At 40.8% G+C, this 22,191-nt stretch overlaps 1 protein-coding gene across 2 annotated transcripts in view; it reads right to left on the reverse strand.

Moving 5' to 3' along the window:
* The window catches only part of RGL1 (ral guanine nucleotide dissociation stimulator like 1), a 257,023-nt gene that overhangs the window by 194,182 nt on the left and 40,650 nt on the right, over positions 1-22,191 (reverse strand). The gene's annotated exons all lie outside the window — the stretch shown is intronic.

The raw sequence follows: 22,191 nt of genomic DNA on the forward strand, positions 1-22,191 counted from the left end.
AATCCCCAGCCTTAAGGCAGTGGTGGCCCATGAAGCTTTTTTGGGTGGCCTGGGGGCTATTTAGTAAAAAGATAAAAACTGTTAATGTCTGTACTTTTGTTTCTGGCTTTAATCATTTGATATATAGCTATTTAAAAAAAAAAATTAAACGACACTGGCTCCCTATGGCTGGCTGTAACAGTATCGTGGAACAAACTTACTGTGAGTCAGGCCTTCAGTCTTAACCCCAGTTCCTATACGTCCTTGCTCTGTGCCCCTTTGGGATTTGGCTTTCTCACCTGGAAACCAAGGGGCTTAAATTACATAACTAAGCTAGGATTATTACTGTTGATCCTAAAATTTTATCTGTTCACTCATATGTCATCAAAAGCTTCACCTTCACTTAATTCTGGAGCGTAGTTCTTGTCCCTGTGATTTTGTGGCATTGAGTGTTTCCATGTCTGCTAGCAAAGCAGAAGTAGGTGGAATAGATTCTCTGTCTGATCTTTTATATTGAGGTGGTCATCAGTTTGAAAAAAAGTAAGACAAACCACCTTTCAAAAACTGTACACAGTCATCAGAAAGCTGAATTGCATTGTTCTCTGGCATAGGAGCGAATGTGACTCAGATACAAAAAAATGAAAAACCTGGTAGTTAGGTTAAGTTAAACATCACAGGGACATGAAATAATGAATGAAGCAATAACTGAAGCAAGGAAATAAATTAATGTCTTTCCAAAAAGAAGAAAAATCCCCACCCAAGATATGCATTCATTAAAGAAATATTTACAGAAAAGGGTGGAGAAACTTTCAGTAGTGTTTTCACAGAAAATCACTGTGGTGGAAATAAATGCCATATTTTTTGTGGCTAAAGATGTTAACACTTATGACACCTACACAGGTGACCCCAAAGGTCAAGGACTAACCAAGACCCAGAAGTCACTCCCAATGGCAGGCCATATACCCTTTTCTGACTGATTCATTCGTTAAACAAATATTTATTGGGGCGCCTCAGTGGCTCAGTGGGTTGAGCGTCCGACTCTTGATTTTGGCTCAGGTCATGATCTCGTGCGTTCAAGCCCCACACTGGGCTCTGCGCTGACAGTGCAGAGCCTGCTTGGGATTCTCTCTCTCCCTCTCTCTCTCTCTGCCCCTCCCCTGTTCGCACTTTCTTTCTCCCAAAATAAATAAACATTTAAAATATATATTTAAAAAATATGTATATATTAAGTACCTTCCATGTACCAGGCTCAGATCCAGGGCCTGGGGATACATTGGTAAGGAAAATATACAAAATCCTGGCATTCATTTAAATCACATTCTAGTGACTAATTTACCTCTAGTCCTGGAATTTGTAAGATAATGCTTCAGTCAAAAGGGTCATTTAAAAATAGGGCCCTATACCTCTAGATTTAAAAAGGGGGGGGGCAATAAACTGTCTTTTAAAAACCTCCATACATACCACTAGCATCGAGTCATTAAAGGTAAAGGAAGGCCACGTAGGTCATAGCTATGTGGCAGACTGTTCAATGTCAACTGATAAAAATTACCTCCTCACAGTTGGTTTGCTTAGCAGAGACAAACATCTCAAATGCTTGGAACCTGGGACTTTTTATAATTTGCAGTCCCAAAATTAAGATTCAACAGGTACTTCCCAATTTGTTTCTTTTATAAGAATTCCACAAAAAATTTCTTTATTAGCATCAGAAAACCTGATTTCCACACGTTATTCTACTTTAGGAACTGGGATTAAGGTCCATGTCAGACCCCCATCCTCGATTGCCCTTGTTACCAGCCAACACTCACAACAATGAGACATAAACTAAACTATTATAAGATTCACTGGGTTGGCTTCCTTGTCCAAAACACCAAGTCATCCTAGTAAAATTTGTTTTATACCAAGCCTCAGAAACCAGTGAAGAATGTGGCCCATTGGTAATCACAAAGCGAATGACTGAGAATTGTTCACATGAATGCATGTGTGTACACACACACTCACTTACTTAAAAACACAGGGAGAGCTCCAAAATCACAGTATTAAATCATTAGCAGGAGCTATTGCAGCTCAATGAAAAAAATGAACCACTTAAAACCCAAGGCTGTCCTTGTAGGACTGACGTCTCCCTCCCAGTAAGAGTTGACAATGGCAGGCTGTCAAGTGAATACCTCACAGCCTCCTCCCGCTGTCTCAGGCCTCACGCTGCAGCTTTACAAAGATAAAATAATAAGTATGTGTCAATCAGGCCTTCTTCAACTAGCTCTGGGCAATGTCTGTCAAAGCCCCCCGCCTCCAGGCCAGTTCTGCCAGGAAATTACCACTGCCCAAGGAATGGCTGACAGCTCCTGACTTGGTCTCTTGGTAAGTAATTTTCTCATTTCCACAACTCTTCAAATTCAGAAAATACTTTCTGATCATTTTAATTACATGACTTAGGATACTTTAATCCTCAGAAAAGCCTTGCCAAGTAAATCTGAACTAATATTCTGGTTTTATAGATGGGAAAAACGAGAGGCTTACACAAGACCACACAGCATTTCACATCTGTGACTAACCATTTAGTTCTTGGATAGATAAAGTGACCTGTAACAGTATCTATTTGCTATCAGAGATGTCGATTGTGAATGTCTTCTGCTTCTTCTCTGCTCCCATCTCCCTCCTCCACCCATTCCCAGAGTTCTGGGAACACTGTAGATCCTTGAGAGATACCTAATGAATCACCTGACATAGCACCCCAGGGCAAAGCTCAAGACGGTTGTTGAATCTAATGGGCCTCACAGGTTCAACTGAGTGTAGAACAGGAATCCCCAGATAATTATAAAAGAATGTGTAATGGGTTCCCTTCCATGGCTTGCCAAGGGAAAGTCTAAGGAGCCCCTAGACTTTCACCATTACACCTTAGTAACCATAAGAGGGAGTTGGAGAGACCCAGTAAGAGTGGTTTGTAATATTTCACTCCTCTCCGTGGTGTTGCTCTGTCATTCCTATATATACCCACCTACACACCCATTAAGTGCAATGGGGGATGAGGGTAGTTGGAAAGCTCCCAGAAAGCTACTCACCCAGGCTAGGAGTGGCTGCACACCCCCAATGACAAATGTTCACTGAACTGCATCCAGGGACAGTTCATGGGAGAAACTGATGACTGTTCCCTAGAATATCAGTGTCTTTGGACACAGAGCCTGGGCCTGCTTCTCCCTGAAGAGGTTGACAGGAGCCAAATTGCAAAAGCAGAGTGTAGAGGAAGGGCAGCAGGCTACACTCTCAACAGGAAGATTTGTGAGTTTCCTAGGATCCAAGTAGATGTTGCAAAGGGTGCCCAGGCTTGAGACATACCGAAGGGACCCCTATCTAAAAGGGCTGACTCAGTAATAGATTTTATGGGGTAAGCCTCCAGGAAAAGGAGCACAGAAGAGGGCCAAAGAACAATGAAGCAGAGAGGTGCTCAATGAAAGGCTTCCAAAGAACCCAGGAGAGTGACCCACAGAGAGAGAGCCCGTCACGCATGTAAGCCCGTCACACATGGAGAGAACATCAAGGACTAAGAAAGAGTTGGATAAGCAGCATCCAGATACACAAAAGGATTTTGTCCCTTTCCTTCTAGTTGTCCACCTCCACCAATGATCCTAGAAGAGACCCAGAAAAAAAAAAACAGAGGGTAGAAAAATGAAAAGGAAGAGCGTAACATTATTGAAGTCCCTGGGGGTGGGGGAGGGGCAGGAAACTGTTCCCTGTCTTCATTCCCATTGACTTGTGTCCATTTAATAAACCTGGTTGCACAATAGGTTAAGGTAGATCTTGAGGCCTTTCCTGATAGCCCATGCCCCATCCTGCTCTGCTCTCCATTTCTTCCAATCACATGATACGGGGTGAGGAAGCAATGTAGGGATATGGAGTATACCTTCTATTCTCTGATGAACTTTATCACCAGCACCTCAAAAATGAGGGTTTACACCAATAACCAGGTAACCTCTAGGTTCAGTTCCAGGCCAGCTCTTATATTCAATTACTTTAAGTCTTCAGAGAACTGAAAATCCTTCTTTCTTCATCAAAAGGTTGGAAGCCCTTGGTTTAGTGAATTGACAGTCCCCAAAACTTAAGCCTAGAATCTGTTCAACAAATCCCTGTGTGATTTCAGGAGTAATACTTGATTATTCCAAGTCTCAATTTCCCCATCTGTTTGTTGCCTAAGATCCTTGAAACCTGCTTTCTGCCCATTTTCCTGGGACATGGTAAGACTTCATATGAGACCTGTGTTAATAATATTATACAGATGTTCCCAATTTAGTACTACAAAGTTGAAATCTGACCAGAATCCTCCCCTCAAGGGCTGGACACAGTGGTACTAACTTGACAAAGCCACCATCATAGGTTTGCAATTACTTTCTCCCCATACAGCCACTCCTCATGACTGAGAAGGCCAGTGTAAGTGGTGTCATTTGGTTTGTCACGGGACTTAATTGGGTAGGTAATCTCCTATTACTTTGTACAGGTCTGAGCAGGTTAGCGATGGGAGTGAGAAGAAGGGTCAGAACATAGAATTAGTCTGGCCACAGCCACTGAGAGAATTGGTATAGTCCCATGAATAAGTGGAGGTTCAGTGTGGCAGGCAAAGTGCCTCCAATCTATAATGGTCCAGATGGCAATGGCAAAGACAAACAGCATGAGGTGGCAATGTCTCAACAGGTGGGCATCAGAGAATTGGGAGGCAGACACCAGAAAAGGCCCAGAATGCAAACCATAAGCTTCAAGTAAGTCTCTCAACAGATGATGGAGCCCAGGCTTCAGGTTGGAATTTGGGACAGATCTTTAGGCTCTGGGAAAAGGATAAAGAACAAGGAAGGGGTGGGGGGGGGGGGGTGCCAGAATGGCTCAGTCAGTTAAGCATCCAACTTCAGCTTAGGTCATGATCTCACTGTTCATAAGTTCAAGCCCCATGTCAGACTCTGTGCTGACAGCTCAGAGCCTGGAGCCTGCTTCAGATTCTGTGTCTCCCTCTCTCTCTGCTCCTCCCCTGCTTGCACTCTGTCTGTCTGTCTCTCTCTCTCTCAAAAATAAATAACATTAAAAATTAAAAAAAAAAAAAAAAGGAATAAACATGGGTGCTTGGGTGGCTCAGTCAGTTAAGTGTCTGACTCTTAGTTTTGGCTCAGGTCATGATCTCGCAGCCTTGTGGGTTCGAGCCCCACATCGGGCTCTGTGCTGACAGAGCCCTCTCTCTCTCTGCCCCTCCCCCACTCCCGCTGTCTCTGTCTCTTTCAAAATAAATAAATAAACTTAAAAAAAAAAAGAATCAAGGAAGGAGCAGATGAATAAACAGGTAAATAGGAACCAAGATAATCAGAAGGCCAGTTATAAAAAATAAAGGATAGGGATTGCATGTGAGAAGAAAGCAAACATTCAGGCACTCAGATGAAGGCTAAAGGGCAGAGGCAGACCATCAGCAGTGAGGGAAATGAAGCCAGGAGAGCCTGCACATCCAATCTAGTGGCCCCACCCGGGAAGAGGAGGAACTCTGGCTAGGAAAAACCAGGTTGGGCCTAAACAACTTATGTCAGGCTTGAGCTTAGTGTTCAGATGATGGGATCAATGTTAAAATCAGTGAATTTTTCTCATTATATTCCCTCATTGCTCCACTCAGAATAAAATATGTTGATCAATACAGAAAGACGGGCTCTCTACAATCCTCCTCAGGGACTCTGTAAGGTGGGCACTGAGATAAAACATGGAATCACAGTCCAAGTCCATGGCCTGGGGCAATATTGGAACAGGCCCTAGATACAGTACCATAGATGAGGGTGCAAAGTCTGGAGCAGTAGCAAATAGTGAAAAATGAATTTTAACCTATCATTCAGGGCAAATCATATCAACACATGTGAAACCTATTAAATTCTGGGCTCCTGACCCTGCAGTGAGTGTATTAGACGACCAGGCCACCTTGCCTCAGAAATATTGGTACCATGGGCCAGATATCACAATTCATGGTATCCAAAAATGGGCACACAACATTTGTGAGGAAGAAGAAGGCTAAAATCTTTACAATTCAACTAAATGAGGGTATGGATATTATAGTTCTTCCTATTCCCAAGCGAGCCAACAGATAAGACAAATTGTGTGTGTGTGTGTGTGTGTGTGTGTGTGTGTGTGTGTTGCTACTAAAGATCCTCCCTGAGTTCACTCAAATCTAGCATTGTTGCTCTAGCATATGTATTGTATCAGTCAATTCACAGGAAAACAAAAAGAAGGAATTTAGCACAGAAAGTTCCTTACAAAAGTGATCAAGGAACTGTGTCCTAAACAGTTCCTTACACAGGAGTAGAATCCAGAGATTAGCAACAGTTGGTAGCCACTATACACTCTTAGTCTGAAGAGATAAAAGGAGAAGTTACAGTATACCAGAACCCAGGAGCTGGGCCAACAGGGGTGTGCTGGTAAATGTTTAACCAAGGCTGTCTGTTGGAGGAAAGCCCCCATTTGTAAAGTCTGCAATCTCTGAGGTAAAGATACTCCCATCATGGCTTATTTTAAGGCATCAAAGTGCTATCACTAAACGTGAAGTTGGGAAAAAATGAACAGCATTTGCCCCTCCTGAGCTAGTATGAGCTGGTTCCTGCAAAACACCAAGCTGGGGTCGCATGATAGAAGTTGCAGCCACAGCAGTGGACTCAGCTGCCGCGCCAGTGGAGCTCACAGAAGCAGGGGAAGTGGGGGAGCCGGGGCGGGGTGGGGGGGGGGGTCGGAGGAATGCTGGTCTCTCCCTCCTGCCTCCTTCCATCATCTAGTGCCTCCTACTGGCCCAACCCAGACAGAAGGATCCCCAAGCAGGAAATCTCCCCCCCACCCCCCGCCAAACAACACAGAGCAGAGTGGGGAAAGGGAGAAAATGGACCTGAGACACTTGTGATCCTGATATTTTTTCATATGCTCGATTACATGCACTTGGAATGCAGGGTTGAAATGCATGTTGCTTACAACTGCAGATGAAGTATCAGCATGCAGTTAAAAGTTCAAATTTGGCCTCAACATACAAAACCAAAGACAGTTTTGGATCATTGAGTAATATTTAAAAGATGGGCATAGAGGTATTTGAGATTCTTTTAAGGACACTATTGAATATCTCGTAACATTATCAGATACTTTTGAGAGGTATTTTGTGCAATACAAGGAGAATTTAAATTCACCACTGAACGCTCACCATCATTCACTCAGCAACCATTTCTTGAGCACCCACTCTATGCAGACTCTGTTCCAGATATTTGGCATATAGCAGTGGACAAAACAGACAAAATCCATGCCCTCAAGGAGCCTATACACTAGTAGGGGAGCTAGACAATGAAATAAGTAAGAAAACCATATAGAATACTAGAAAGTGATAAACACAATGGAGAGAAGAAAGCAATGGAATAGGGATAAAGAGTGATGGGGGTGGGGAAGTTATGATTTTAAAAAAGATTGGTCACAAAAGGCCTCACCAAGAAGGTGTCATCTAAGCAAAGACTTGAAAGAAGAGAGGGAGTAATAAGCCAGGGGCATAGGGTAGGATAGGGAGAAGAACCTTCCAGGCGGAAGTTTCCTGGGTAGAAGTTACCTGACCATATTGTAGAAACAGCAAAAATGCTGGGGCAGTCAGGGAAGAGGCAGTACAGATCATGCATGCCACTGTAAGGTCTTCAGCTCTTGCCATGAGTGTCCACCTTGCCATGGCAAGCCCCTGAAGGGTCTGAACAGAGGACTGATTTCCCAAGGATCATTCTGGCTGCTGCTTTTAAAATAAACTGGAGGGGTCCAACAGTACATGCAGGGGGACCAGGTAGGAGACTACTGAAATATTCCAAGCTCTCAAGAGATGATGTGGCTTAGATCAAGGTCCCAGAAGTAAAAGTTGGAAGAGCTGGTCAGGTATGGAATGTATCTGCAAGGTAGATACAATAAAATTTGCAAAAGACTGGATGTAAGTTGTGACACAAAGAGAGAAGGTGAGAGAGGACTCTAAAATGTAGAGTCTGATGGATGACAACTATGAGTGGACCAGCTTTGGGGAGAAAGATACGTTTTGTATTTAAACATGTAAGTTAGGATACCAGTTAGAAATTTAAAACAGGTTGAATAGATGTATAGAAGAGTCTACCTTGTGTTCTACCCAGTAGAAGACTGGGCTGGAGACATAAATTAGGGAGTGGTCAACATACAGATGGAATTTGAAGCCAGGAAAGTGCGTCAGATCCCTAACGACTGTGGACTGAGTATGACAACACTTCTTAACTGAGATTCTGTGAAAAACTTAAGACAATTGCCCAAGACACCCATTGTATGTAATGAATTAACTTCCCTCCTATGCATCTAGAAGAGTGCTAGTTATTTGCCTTGGGAAAACTGAGAAGACAGTCCTTCAAATGGTTACACATGTTATGTGGTTCAGATAAGAAACCGTGGTTGGGAAAGGCTGATTGAGGACTTCAAACTAGTCAGGACAATGAGGAGGGAGCAGAAAGAAAACTGACAAGTGGCCAGTGAGGTAGGAAGAAAGCCAGGAGGGAGAGGAGACCTGGAACTAAGTGATGGAGACAAGGATCCAGGGGATCGAATGCAGCTGATGGGTCCTTCGAGGTGGACACTAAGAACTTATGGACAGGCACGGAGGTCTAGGAACCTTTGACAAATGCAGTTTTAACAGATGGGATTGGACTGGGTTTAAGAGAGAACAGGAAGAGTGAGCCTTCTTAGGTTAGAGTTATATGGTGACTAAAATTGGACCAGAAACTTCCTATCAATAATTTTTCAAGCTTCTGGGTCAATCTGATTGAAGATTGTTCTGAGCAAGCTTAGCTGTCAGGAAAATTACATGGCAAGAATTTATCTCTTAAAATGTTTTTCAATATTGGGGAATCAACAAGACTTAAAAATATACCCAGATATCAAGGCTCCAACTGACTACATAAATCCAGATTTCAAATATTTGTGTTCATCATAAATAGTCTGTTGGTGTTACTAGTTAACTTGAAAATAGGTAGTTATTAGAAAACTGCACTGATAAATTTATGCTGAAAAAAATAGAACCTATGGCTTCACATATTGGGCCACATATGTGATTTGCCAAAAATATTTAAAAATACCATACAATAAAATCATCCCTAGTTTTTTTTTATTTATTTATTTTAGAGAAAGAGAGACAGAGCACAAACAAGGGAGGGGCAGAGAGAGCCAGAGACAGAATCTGAAACAGGCTGAAAGCTCTGAACTGTCAGCACAGAGCCCGATGTGGGGCTTGAACCCACGAACCGTGAGATCTTGACCTGAGCTGAAGTCAGACACTTAACCGACTGAGCCACCCAGGCGCCCCCTTTCATTCCTAGGTTTTCAAACTTCCTTATATACATTACATATATAGAGAGCTTCAACCACCTGAAAGCTAGAAGCTAATGATATAAAATTTACTACTCTACAGTTCTTATGACCCAGTGGTCTGTTTATATGATTTGCACAAGTCACATAAATTCTCTGAACCCTCGTTTCTTTTCCTACAAACCAAGAATGGGATGCTGGAAGCAGTCATGTAAAATGCTTTAAAAGTACTAGCAATGGGGCTCCTGGGTGGCTCAGTCAGTTGAGCAATGGACTCTTGATTTCTGCTCAGGTCATGACCTCACGGTTTGTGAGTTTGAGCCCCGCATCGAGCTCTGCACTGACAGTGCAGAGCCTGCTTGGGATTCTCTCTCCCCCCTCTCTCTGTCCCTATTTCACTTGCACTCTCTCTCTCTCTCTCTCTCGAAATAAATAAATACACTTAAAAAAAAGTATTAGCAAATACAGTTTCTCAGTAGTGATAGTAAATGGCATATTAAGACTGGGCTGACTGGAGCAATTGGGAAGCTTGAGATGTTTACTAACCTAGACAGATGGCCCAACTGACTCAAGTGAATGTAACGAGAAGGGCCTAAAATAATAGAAAGTAGACCTAGAATGTGCAGAGCTCCTATAAAGGCGTTTCTGGTCTGCTTGCTGTTAAGCCAATGCTCCCTGCCCTGGAGGGGTTGGGGGTGCCATCAGCATGACATCATATCTGAAGGAGCGGCCTCCACACACGCACTATGTCACACACACCTTCATTTATGTGGCTTCAACTCTTTCCCGCTTAGATCATTCAAAAACGTTGGTGACGGGGGCATGGATATTTGAGATTCTGCGGACTACTTTGCTTTTCATTTTCAAGGCTTTCTGAAAACAGCTGCAGAAATACCAAGACCTTTGGAAAAAGGCTGATCTTACTACATTTTCAGCCAGACTGCAAGCTGAGAGAAGTGGAAATATTACAAGCCTATTTTCCTGAAATCCCTGTCAGAACTGCTCCAGCAATTTCTTGGCTTTACACATGACCTCAAAACAGGACAATCTCCTCTTCCAAATCCATCTGCATTTTTAGCGTTAGCTCTAGCCTTACATTTAAATATGCAGTTAAGTCAGGTACAATAGCCCCACAGGCCCAGTGGTACCCAGATTTGCAAATCTGAGTTATTATAGGACCCTAGAATATAAAAATCAGATGATGAATACAAATCACAAAAATCTTATACCCAAAGATTCAACTCCAAGAAATCTATTACCAGCAACACACTACAATATCTTTTCAGACCAGCTAAAAGATAAATGCTTTATTTCAAAATGATCGTAAGCAAGGGTTAAGGTTGGCAGATGTCAAGAATTTTAGTTGACATTATCTCATAGCTAGCATTTTAAAATCCAGAACAACTTGGGGAAAGATTGAAAGAGAAAACAATTACCAATGTTCAATGTAAAGAATATGAATCAACAACTTCAAACTAACCTTTTATTCACTCAATCTGGAATTAGCAGACTTGGGAGGCTGTTGAAAACAGTCAGTACTGCACAGCTTACCCTTGCCTGTGTTCAGCTAAATGCACTAGCCACAGCTCGGCACATCACACTCTCCTGGGGACTGCTGCATCCAAGAATTCGTGCAGCCAGTGGTCTTGGAAATAAAAGTTAAAACTTTCCCTTCCCAAGAGATACAAAATTTTCTCCATTGGTCCCTCATCCAGAGCCATTTCCTGGGCAAATGACCAGAGGAACACCCATTCAGAAAATCAGAAATCATGTTGCCAACAAATTGAGAAGTTAAAGAGACAGTATTGAGGGAAGAGGCCACATGTTCTAAGCCTTGCCTTAATAGCCCTTCTAAATCTCTAGAAGACTGGTTCAAATTTGGTCTAGGCTGAACACACAAATTTATTCTTTCAAAGGGACAGAAGGCTAAGTTTGGACAAGAGTCATCCTGGGAGGTCCAGCCCAAAGAACACTAAAAGGTCAAGATTGCTGTACTGCTACCCCAAGGGCCTTCTAGTCATTTCCGGCCTGCGCCCAACTTCTGGAGCCTGGTTCAGTTCTAACACAAACCACATGCTCAGCTCCAGAACAATGCATAATACTTTCAGAACTAGGAAGGCCTGCAGGTTGGGTTGGATATCACAGGTATGTTCTGGTGAGCAGCAGGCTTCTAACTTTGGTTTTATTCTGGCTCAGCTGTTCACAACTGGAGAACTAGACCAGCTTCTCACTCCCTTCATTTCATGTCCCTTCCATGTAATCTAGGATGCCACTTTATCATGTCAGATACCATGAATTTAACTTGAGAAATGGAGGAAGGAAGGAAAGCAGGAAGGAAGGAAGGAAGGAAGGAAGGAAGGAAGGAAGGAAGGAAGGAAGGAAGGAAGGAAGTGGGGGAGGGAGGAAAAGAGGGAGGAAAGAAGGGAGAAAAAAGATGTATTTTAAAAAACCAGAAAGATAAAAGAAAACTTAGTAAATAAAATAATTTTCAACTTCCATATAAAAACCTTGATGTGTGCACTCCTCCAACCTAAAGAAGCTAAGAAACATGCAAATCATGCACCTTTAAGACCCCTACTTTACTGTGGCTTTCTAGGACTATTTTGGTGTGCTTTGCACCATCATTTATCCCTTATATAATAAAAAGATCTTTCTATTTCACTGCAAGCATTTTGTGCTCTCTTCTGTATTCTCTTTAAATTTTTTAATGTTCTTTAATGTTTATTTATTTTTGAGAGAGAGAGCATGATCAGGCAAGGGGCAGAAAAGAAGGAGGCACAGAATCTGAAACAGGCTCCAGGCTCTGAGCTGTCACAGAGCCCGATGCAGAGTCTGAACACACAAACTGCAAGATCATGACCAGAGCCAAAGTCGGACGCTTAACCAACTCAGCTGCCCAGATGCCCCCTTAATATCTTTCTTAATACATAATTTTAAGGCTATTAAAATCTAACGTTAAGTTAATATCAGCTATGCATTTTTTAGGTTAATAAATCTAAACCAACAAGTTTCCAGCATCATCAAATTGCTCAGTTATTCCAGTTAAACTGAATTCTATGTCAAATATGGCTTACTGATGTTTGATATAATTTTGGTTTATATGTGCTCTCCCTCTCTCAACATTGTTATCTTCCTAAAACATTATCAAATTAATTGCCTAAAAAAAGAATTATGGAAAAATCCCCTGTTGCATTATTTGTTTGCATAAATGTATAGCTTCTTTGCTTCTCAATTACTGAGCTCTTATCAGTCCCATAAATCAATAATATGAAATGCTTCTTCATTGCAATCCTTTTTGGAATAAGCCAAAAAACAAACTTATTTTCCTCATATATCTCTTTCCTTCCTCATTAACTCACACTTATGACATATAGAGCTATCACTTCAAAGCATGTTTGTAATGGTGAAATGCTCACTAAACCAGAAGTGGAAATCCATCACTCCCAGTGGTGAAATATTAGTATGCTAACCTCCAGTTGGCAATGGGGTGGGAAAGGACTTGAACCTGAATGTTTTCTATTTGTATTGAGTGTCCAATATTAAAAGAATATTGGCATCTATGGCAAGTAATTAAGTTCATTATGTTTAATTTTTATTATGAAATACTGATTTTTAGACATGTCTTTACATTCAAAAGGTTAAATAGAACAATTCTTTAAAAAAAATTGCTTGATTAAATTAAAGACACTGACAAATAAAAGAAAATAAATCCCAAGTCTATAGAATTGTCTGCCTTTGAATCTAGTATTTTTTCATGTGCACACCAATGGGATAAATTTTCACTCATGTCTAGTTGAGTGCAGTTGATGCTTGAACAACGTGGGGGCTGGGAGGCCAACCCTGCTCTGTGTATAATTTTGGGCTCCCCAAAACTTAACTACTAATAGCCTACAGCTAACCAGAAGCCTTAGCAATAAGATAAACAGCAAATTAATACATAGTTTGTAGGTGATTTGTATTATACACCATATTCTTACAATAAAGTAAGCTAGAGAAAAAAATGTTATCAAGAAAATCATAAGAAAGAGAAAATACATTTCTGGTACTGTACTATACAAATTCCCTATATAAGTGGACCCACACAGTGTTCAAATCCATGTTGTTCAAAGGCCAACTGTATTTTCTTTCTCTGAAATTGGTGGTATCGGCTCCAGAATTTTGGCCTTCATTGCTTAGATGATCTCTTTTGATAATAAGTTAAAGATGCCTCATGGTTACTGATTTACTTTCAGAAAAATATCATTAATAAGTATTAATACCTATATTGTTATTTTGCCTCTTCAAGCATTAGCCTGAATCTCCATCCTCTCTCTCTCTCTCTTTTCCCTGAATTCTTCCTTTTTCCCTCTCTTTAAGACCTCTTGAAAAGATAAGTGGTTAAAATGCTACCTATTCCTGATTAAAATGATAAAATTTAGCATTCTTTTAAAATTCTACATCTATATTTTTATTTTTTTATTATTTTTTAATTTTTTTTTTAATTTTTTTTTAACATTTATTTATTTTTGAGACAGAGAGAGACAGAGCATGAACGGGGGAGGGTCAGAGAGAGGGAGACACAGAATCCGAAACAGGCTCCAGGCTCTGAGCTGTCAGCACAGAGCCCGACGCGGGGCTCGAACTCACGGACTGTGAGATCATGACCTGAGCCGAAGTCGGCCGCTTAACCGACTGAGCCACCCAGGCGCCCCTCTACATCTATATTTTTAAAAGCCAAACTCTATCCATAGAAAACTGGCCATATCCATATACAAAAAAACAGTTTGCAAATAATCCCAAGGGTTCAAAGCCCCTCTAAAGCCTATCAGTGGGTGTACAAAGGGTCTGAGGTCCTCAGAGTAAACCCTGCTCCAAGCGGTTTCTCACAAGTCAGCCATCCAGCTCTCCATTGGCCTAAGGCTTGCTACCTCCCCGGTCCTTCCTTTGGTCAATATTGCCAAGCCCAAATTAACTGTGCCTCTCCCATGAAGCCCTCCCCAACTCCTTCAATTCAACTCCACTTTCTACCTTTCCTTGCTTCCTAATACACATAGAGTCAAGTCTTAAAACTTTGCATTCAATTTCCCTCTAAGTAATTCATATGGGCAACTTATACCTCAAACTCTAATTGGTAAAGCCCTGAAAGCAGATACAATACACCTTAGATCTCTGTAGTTCCTCCACGGCACTTGGCACAGCGCTAGTGAATATTTACTGAATGATCAACCCGCTCATCTACTTACCCTCTGGTAGCTGCTGTCCCATTACTGCCACTTTGCCCGAGGAGAAGGATGGGGCCAAGAGCATCTTTTTGAGCAAAATGTAGGTTATACAGAGCTCAGGGGCTATCACACACCATTTTGTTCATCACTCAGCCACCATTTATTAAGTTCCCACTATGTGTCAGGCAAGAAGCTAGGCACTGGGAATACAAAAGTGACTGAAATGTAAGCACATGAACCTTGCAATAACAGGGGCACAGAAGGCAGCAGTAAAAAAGGAGCAGCCAATTCTCTCCCTAAAGAGGTTAGTAGAGTTGTCACTGAGAACAGGATGCTGGAAATGGATGGTGAAAGAATTAGTATGAATTTACCAGATGAACTAGGATGGGAAAGACATCCCAGGAGAGTAACAGCAAACAGAAAGGCCAAATGCACGGAAATAACATGTCTTTTACCCCCTGCTCACTTTCCCGAGTCAGCTCTGGGATGAGTCTCCATTTCAATAATGCCAACTCACCTCACCTTCTGGATTATTTACCTGAACTCAGTAACAGGGATTTGTTTTTAAGGATTGACTAAGGTACACTGCCTAGCAAATATGAATTTCATAATACTAAATAAATTTAGTAGTTTGGATTTGGAAATCCTACTCCAAGTCTAAATTATGGATTTGGATGGACATCCAATGACTGACTCAACATTCATTTTATTAGGTTACATATTTTTACAGAGAAGATTTTGAATACAATTTTAATTTTAATGATCTGTCTGCCTTCAAGGGATAAAATAAATCAAGAAAAAAATTGGTTTTAAAGCTATTTATTCAACTTTTCCATTCCTGTATCATTTACTTCTCCAAGCGAGTTTCAGTTTCTTTGTCTGCTGGCTTTATAAACCTCTCTTTGGGCTTTAACTACCATGGAATCACTTCTACTGTGAAGCTTAATATCCCGCTTTAACATCCAAATATGATTCACATATTGCATCTTCAGTATTTCTAAAACCAAACAATCTGCTTGAACTTAAAAAAAAAAAAAGTTACTTTTCTCCAGAACCCTTACAAACGTGCCTTCCAATCTATGGAAATGGGACTCATTTAATAAAACATGCAATAATCTGCTTCAGGCTCACTTTCCTGCCTTGTCCTCTACAAAGAAAGATTAATAACACTGCTAAACTCATTTTATTTTAAAATACTAATGATATTAAAATGCATCAATAGTCTGGCTTAAAAAAAAAAAGTTGGAAAGAAAAAAGCCAAGAACTGGTTGCAGAGGTGCCGTTTCTGGCACTTACTACTTTTTCAGAGACTTTCGCCTATAATTGCTTTTAAAGACATGAAAGCCTTCACTCTCCCCAAATATATCCAAAGAACATTTCATATCTGAGATCTTAGAGGATGCTCACAAATTTATAATAAAGACACAAAGCCTCACGGATGGTGCTACACAAAAGGTGTTTTTATTGTTGTTACTAATCTCAGATACACAATTAACTGTCAACTAAAGAAGCAAGCAGAAATTTCCTAGGGGCGCCTGGGTGGCTCTGTTGGTTGAGCGTCTGACTCTTGGTTTCGGCTCAGGTCATGATCTCACGGTTTCATGGGTTTGAGCCCTGCATTGGGCTGCGCTGGCAGCGTGGAGCCTGCTTGGGATTCTCTCGCTCTCTATGCCCCTCCCTGGCTCACGCTGTCTCTGTCTCTCTCAAAAATAAGTAAATAAAACTTTACAAAAAAAAAAAAACAAACAAAGACATTTTCCTAGAAAATACATTTAAAATTATTTTGAGTTGTTTCACAAAACTCTGAGTTCAGATCTTCATTGGTCTCTTCATTATCATTTGAGTTCTAGGACCCCCAAAGCTAAAAACAGTACGAGAATGAAGATCCTCATACTAGAAGGGCAATTACCCTCATAATGATGACCAGGATGCTACAGTATATTTGTATCATGATTTATACTTACAAGGATGCTTTCCCAAGACTCACCTCATGTAATCATCCTAAACCTCCAAGAGAGATAGCAAACCTAGATTCCAGAAGCAACACGCCCAAGGACATAAGGCCAGCTGGTGGCAAGAGTAGAATCAAAACCCAGATTTTACCAGTACAAAAAAATATTTTCCATTGCACCAGATATAGAATGACCAATCAATCTCTGTCCCCATCTTTCTTTGCTTTGCATTTCTTAATACTCATTGATTTGTTTTAAATATAGTATTTCAGTATCCTTAGGCCATCATCTTAAGTTTCCAGTTTTAAAAATGTTTTAATCAGCCCAATATCAATTTCCTCTTTATTCACAGTTAACCTTACTGGAAGAAGGGCAGTCCAAAGCAAATCAAGATGTTCTGCATTCATTTCTATCTCTTCTCTTTACCACTGTTGGAGCGCATATTGAATGCCTCTCCCAACCAGAAAAATTGCTTCCCGTTCATTTATTGGGCCAGGCCTCTCCCAGAAAACACTGTAATTGGTTTCCTTTTCAGGTTTCCACAGAATCCCTCTCAGAAAGATCACAGGGAGCACAGGACGCAAGCAATAAGGCCCAAATGATACCATATGTTTAAGATTATAAGACTCTAATATCAATTTCAAAAACACATAAAAGTCTTTCAGGGCACCTGGGAGGCTCAGTAGGTTGAGTGTCCAACTTCAGCTCAGGTCATGATATCATGGTTTGTGAGTTCAAGCTCCACATGGGGCTCTGTGCTGATGGCTCAGAGCCTGGAGCCTGCTTCAGATCCTGTGTCTCCCTCTCTCTCTGTTCCTGCCCCACTTGCACTCTGTCTCTCTCTCTCAAAAATAAATAAATATTTAAAAAAAAATTTTAAATAAAAGTCTTTGGATTCTTTCAACACTCTATCAAAGAACCCTAAGAAAATCGGCCAAGGTGTAATTTTGCCTGAATCCCCAACCACTGAAAGAAAACCAAATTTCTTTCATTCATTCATTTGTTCAGGAATTCATGTATTCATTCAACATGAAGCTCAGTATTGCCAGTAGTGTTCTAGGCCCCAGGATTTCAGTGGTAATAAGACAAGTTTCTCCCTTGTGGAGCTCACATTCTAGAGGTAGTAAGAAAGGCAACAAACCCATAAACAAATAATATCATGTATTGTTAACTTGTTAAGTATAATGAAAGAATAAAACAAGATGATGGGGAACAGAGTGGAAGCAGGGAAACCAGTTGAGAAGTGATTATGGTAGACTAGGTAAGACAGGAAAGGAGGCTGCTGAAAAATAGTTAGATTTAGCACTTGTTGATAGATTTGATGTCAAGCTTGAGGAAGAGAGAAATTGAGGATTATGCCAAGATTTTTGCCTGAATAAATGAGTGGCTGGTCAGTGGTACCTTAGCTAAGATGGAAAAGACGTTGAGAGAAATAGGATAGCAGTAGGAACAGCAAGGATCCTCTTTATTGCCAACTCACATTTCAGGTGCCATCTAAGTGGAGATGTTCTTAAAAAAATAAAAAGACAGGGGCACCTGGGTGGCTCAGTGGGTTAAGTGTCCAACTTCGGCTCAGGTCATGATCTCACAGTTTGTGAGTTTGAGCCTCATATCAGCCTCCATGCTGACAGTGCAGAGCCTGCTTGGGACCTTCTCTCTCTCCCCCTCTTTCAGCCCCTCCCCCATTTGTGCACAAGGGTGCTCACTCTCTCTCTCTCTCTCTCAGAATAATAAATAAACTTTAAAAATAAATAAAAAATAAAAAGACAGTTGAATATACAAGTCTAAAGCTCAAGGGAGAAGTCAGGGCTAGAAATCCAAATTTGACAATCAAAGGAATTCAGATCAGATATAAAGTCATGGGACCAGATGGAGTTTACCTCGGGATATGTGTAACCAGAAGAGGTTCAAATCGTGGCTTTGCCACATATTAGCTAACTTGGGGAAAATCTTTAACTTGTCTATGTAGGGTCAATATATATCTGAACATAGTAGGAAATCTGCATAGCACTACACAAATACATGTTGTTGTCAAACTTCCTAGAAATTAACACCATAGGAAGACAGAAACGGTAAAACCAAGAATGAAAATGCGTATTTCCTGACCATGGTAATAAATTACCAGTTACCTCAGCAGAGGAGCAAAACAAATTGCCAGCAAAATCCCTAAAGAAAGTGCCACGGAGGGGGCACCTGCGTGGCTGAGAGTTAAGCGTCCAACTCTTGGTTTCGACTCAGGTCATAATCTCACAGTTTCTGAGTTCAGGCCCCACATCAGGCTCTGCACTGACAGTGCAGAGCCTGTTTGGGATTCTCTCTCTCCCTCTCTCTCTGCCCCTCCCCACTCACACTGTCTCTATCTCTCTCAAAATAAATAAATAAACTTAATTTAAAAAAGAAAAAACAGTGCCACTTAGGAAAATAAACATAAGATAGCCCTACCTCTGGCCCATTGGAAAAAGAAAAGATTTTCATTAACAAATGCAGCAGTTGAAAATAGTATGCCACACTATTAACAGTGAATTTTTCCAGGGGCTGAGTTTATAGAGAATGATTAATTCTTAGAATTTTATCATTATTACTCTCATAATTAGAAAAAGAAGAACACAAAAGGATAATATAATAAATAATTATGATTTCTGAAAATAGTGTTGATTTGGCATGACAGATATAACTAATAGGGAAAAAATAGAAACTCATGGACTATGTTCTAGAAGCTCCAATGTGGAACTTAGAATTGCCAAATGACTGATAAAAGTGATCTAGATGATGTTCTTGCTGAACTCTAATGCATGTTGGTAAAGTAAAAAGTAAAATAAGAATCAGCTGAATACCCTTACAAGTGCTGGGGTTTTAAAAATTTCAAAGATCCCATACATTTACCTAGCCATTTATAAACTTGAACTTTATTTTTTTTTTCAACGTTTTTTTTTTTTTTTTTTGGGACAGAGAGAGACAGAGCATGAACAGGGGAGGGGCAGAGAGAGAGGGAGACACAGAATCGGAAACAGGCTCCAGGCTCCAAGCCATCAGCCCAGAGCCTGACGCGGGGCTCGAACTCACGGACCGCGAGATCGTGACCTGGCTGAAGTCGGACGCTTAACCGACTGCGCCACCCAGGCGCCCCTAGCCGTTTATAAACTTGAAAAGGTAGACTTTTTTTCTGATTGAACCCATCAATGTGTGTTAACTGTTGGAAATAATTTTTTAAAATAGCAGACAGATTAAGGATCACAAAACTACTATACTGCCATATGATAAGTATAGATGCAAGATTATTTTTTTAATGTTTATTTATTTTTGAGAGAGAGAGAGAGACAGAGTGTGAGCAGGGGAGGGGCAGAGAGAGAGGGAGACACAGAATCTGAAGCAGGCTCCAGGCTCTGAGCTGTGAGCAGAGCCCAACACGGGGCTCGAACTCACGAACCATGAGATCATGACCTGAGCTCAACTGACTGAGCCACCCAGGCACCCCTAGAAGCAAGATTATTATCTGATTATATTCTTGCCACATTTTTGCTTCTTTTGTCTAATTGCCCTATTTATGTTATAGATTCATCCAATTTAACCTATAATCCAAGGTTTTATTAGAATACCTAGGGAGTTGCTGCTATAGAAAAGATCTCATATAGTCTTTATGAAATTACAACTACTGTTTTTGATATTAGCGTATGTTTAAAAATTTTTAACACTAAGGAGACCTTGGAGGAAACTGTAGTCTTTGCCATGTTTGAACTAAAAAGAAAACTCATTCTGATTATGTAAACTTAAAAGCTTAACAGGATGAGAAATAGTTTTTATGCTCTATGTAAGTCAATGAACATAGAGTAGAAGTTGGTCTCCCACGTCCCCTGCTGGTCCTTCCAATTCAAGGTAGCAAGCACTAGATGGCATTGCTGATTCATAACCAGGCAATTGACTGCTTTTCCAGGTTTTATGCTAAACTTGAAAATCTTTGTTATCAACAAAGTTAAAGTTCTTTAGTAACTAAAGAAATTTTAAACACTTCAAACAGGCAAAAAAATCTCTCAAGCCAATTTAGAGTGTTCTCTTTTTGACTACATAGCTTTCCCTAAATGATATGACTCTAAATCGAGTTCTCCACATGAGGTTTTCAAATATATAACTACATATAAATGTAAATATGGCGCCTGGGTAGCTCAGTTGGTTAAGCATCCGACTTTGGTTCAGATCATGATCTCACGGTTTGTGAGTTCAAACCCCACATCGGGCTCTCTGCTGTTGGCACAGAGCCCACTTTGGATCTTCTGTCCTCTGTGCCTCCCCCACTTGTGTTCTCTCTCTCTCCCTCTCTCTCTCAAAAAAAAAAAAAATCTATAAATAAATAAACAATTAAATAAATAAATAATGTAAATACAAAAATATTTGAATCAAACACTGGTGCACTTGCAGATGATAAGAATAATTTAAGTGGAAACAAATAAGGTTCTCCAAAGGAAACACTCAGTCTTCAGTTCTGCTAAAGCAATTTGCCACTAACATCCTAAGGGCAGAGGGGCAAGGAGCAAATTATGGGTTTAGGCCTTCACCCCTGTGAAGATAAAGGCTCTTCTGTCCACTTTGGGACTGAAGTCTCCCACATAAAAACTGGAAGCATCAACATGGCAAGTGCCCTGCCCCCCAGCAGCTTCTGTGACTACTTGGGCTTGGAAAGGGGGACTGACAGCAACACTGAGAAGTCTCTTGCCTCACCCTTGCAAATGCTTTCCTCTATTCCTCCTGTGCTTCACATAAACAGCCAGTCCCAGGACTGAAACTCACCAAGCTAATAAATCTTCTCCAAAATCAAGTCTTAAAAAATACTCTTGTTCTTTGAAAAATCCTAAAAAAGGGAAACAAAGTACCTTCTCAACTCACCAACAATAAAAGAATTACAAGTGATATAGAAAACTTCATTTTTATTTTTTTTAAGGTTTATTCATTTTTCAGAGACAGAGCATGAGTGGGGGAGGGGCAAAGAGAGAGGGAGACATAGAACCTGAAGCAGGCTCCAGGCTTTGAGCTGTCAGCACAGAGCCCGATGCAGGGCTTGAACTCACAGAGATCATGACCTGAGCTGAAGTCGGAAGCTTAGCCGACTGAGCCACCCAGGCACCCCTAGAAAACATCTTAAAGCTAACAGGGAGCACCTGTTGGGATGAGCACTGGGTGTTGTGTGGAAACCAATTTGACAATAAACTTCATATTAAAAACAAAAAGCTAACATGGAGACTGCCACATGCCAATTCATTCATTTACTCAATTAAACATGGCAATGTGTCATGAATGGTACTCAGAGCTAATAATGTGGCAGTGAACAGAAGACAGCTCGGTCCCTGTCTTTATAGGAACTCCTGTTCAGTAATAGATAATGTTAGTAATATAGAAATAATTATTTTAATGTTGCTAATAAGTCAATCGCCTCAAAACCTTTTAGAAAGTAAGCCTGATATGAGCTAATAAAAATTAAACTACTGAGCATGGCATCATGGCAGGGAAGAATGTGAATCTATGGAGCTTGAGAAAATAATTCAAAGGAATGTATTTTGGTCTTTGGTGCACCAGTCTATTTCACAGGGAAAACTGTGTTTCGCTGCCTGGGAGGTCACCCACAGCTGCATAATCTTTACTTCATTTTTATGAAGAACAGCAAATGAACAGACATTGCGACTGCTTAGACAGGTTCCTTACATCATCTCTCCTTTCCCCCCACAAAGTTC

The sequence above is a fragment of the Neofelis nebulosa genome, chromosome 15 (genome assembly GCF_028018385.1).
Source record: "Neofelis nebulosa isolate mNeoNeb1 chromosome 15, mNeoNeb1.pri, whole genome shotgun sequence".
NCBI classification, from domain to species: Eukaryota; Metazoa; Chordata; class Mammalia; order Carnivora; family Felidae; genus Neofelis; species Neofelis nebulosa.